The 1,349-nt window shown below is 42.6% G+C and overlaps 1 protein-coding gene across 4 annotated transcripts in view; it reads left to right on the top strand.

Moving 5' to 3' along the window:
- LOC107758384 (lysophosphatidic acid receptor 1-like) overlaps positions 1–1,349 on the top strand; it is a 19,916-nt gene that overhangs the window by 861 nt on the left and 17,706 nt on the right. The gene's annotated exons all lie outside the window — the stretch shown is intronic.

Raw genomic sequence — 1,349 nt, 5'->3', positions numbered from 1 at the left:
GTGTGTGTGTGTGTGTGTGTGTGTGTGTGTGAGTGTGTGTGTGTGTGTGTGTGTCTGTGTGTGTGAGAGTCTGGAGCAGATCTGATATCTGACTGTGTTCATCTCTCTGACGCTGCTGAAATCAAAGACACTATTTTCTGCTGTGTCTGGAAGTGTTTGTGGGTTTGACTTCACTCGTCTCAGTTCCTGTGTGTTAGTTTGCGTACTTCTGCTACCGGTGCAGATGCTGGCAGTTTATAGTCCGGTGTGATTTACGTGAAGCTCACAGACAGCGAGAGTGTGTCTGATTCTGTAATAACAGGTTTAAGTTCATAAGAGGGTTGTTGAGGTTCATTTGACTACACACACACACACACACAGATGTTTGAGATGGCTTTTAGAGCGAATCTGTCTTACTTTCATTTCTGTCTCTGCTCTTTGTATAAGAATGTTTCTCTTGGTTTTTATGGTTGATGATGAAACTTCCTCCAAACTCACTGAAGATTTTATGACTGCTAGTGTGTGTGTGTGTCTGTCTGTGAGTGTGTGTGTGTCTGTGAGTGTGTCTGTGAGTGTGAAACAGAGAGGCGTTTGATGTTTGGGTTTCTGCCTGCTGATGTGGATGTGGAGGTAGGCAGAGGTTGGGTGTGTAAATGGGTGAAACCACAGCTGGGTGGAGCGCACTCAGCGCAGGCGTGTTTGGTCCCGCTCTCGTCCTCGTTGAGTCATCACAGGCCCAATGAGTGCTGTTTACCCTGCGGTCAGTCTGAATGTCATTGTGTTTCGGCCGTGGCATTCAAAACAGCGTGTGCACAGGTGCTGCTCTCGTCCTGCACTGCCGAACACCTGTCTGTATTGTGTTCTATTTTTCTGCAATTTATATTGTATAATATTTTGAATTAGATTTAATTTTTTATATTTTAAGTTTTCATTTCAATTTTAGTTTATGTTTGAGTAATTTTATCATTTTTATCATTTTTTTTTAATATTTCGATTTAGCTTAATTTTTATTTTACTACTGTGTGTCTGTGAGTGTCTGTAGTGGTTAAACGGATCGTAGTTGATCCGTGATCCGTACGGACCAAGCCCTACGGTTCGGCATGCATGTGATCCACGGAGTAATTGCAAAATTTTAACATAATAGAGTATAAGTTTATAATTTGTTCGTATTTACGCAAGCAAGCAAATTTTAAACAATTCCAGAGAGAAAAGGCGAAAGGGAACTCGATTCGTTACTCGCGCGCTGTTCTCTACGCGCACAGCCGCACACGCGTCTCAGACGGCGCACGAACACCGAACTGAATCCTCTTCTGAATCCTCTGAACAGACACATACACATAAAATTATGACAAAATACCCATCTCGAAAAT

Source organism: Sinocyclocheilus rhinocerous, unplaced genomic scaffold (genome assembly GCF_001515625.1).
Source record: "Sinocyclocheilus rhinocerous isolate Xijiao unplaced genomic scaffold, SAMN03320098_v1.1 scaffold2309, whole genome shotgun sequence".
Classification (NCBI taxonomy): domain Eukaryota; kingdom Metazoa; phylum Chordata; class Actinopteri; order Cypriniformes; family Cyprinidae; genus Sinocyclocheilus; species Sinocyclocheilus rhinocerous.
The sequence above is the reverse complement of the archived record's forward strand: the minus strand, read 5'-3'. Positions and strand labels throughout refer to the sequence as shown.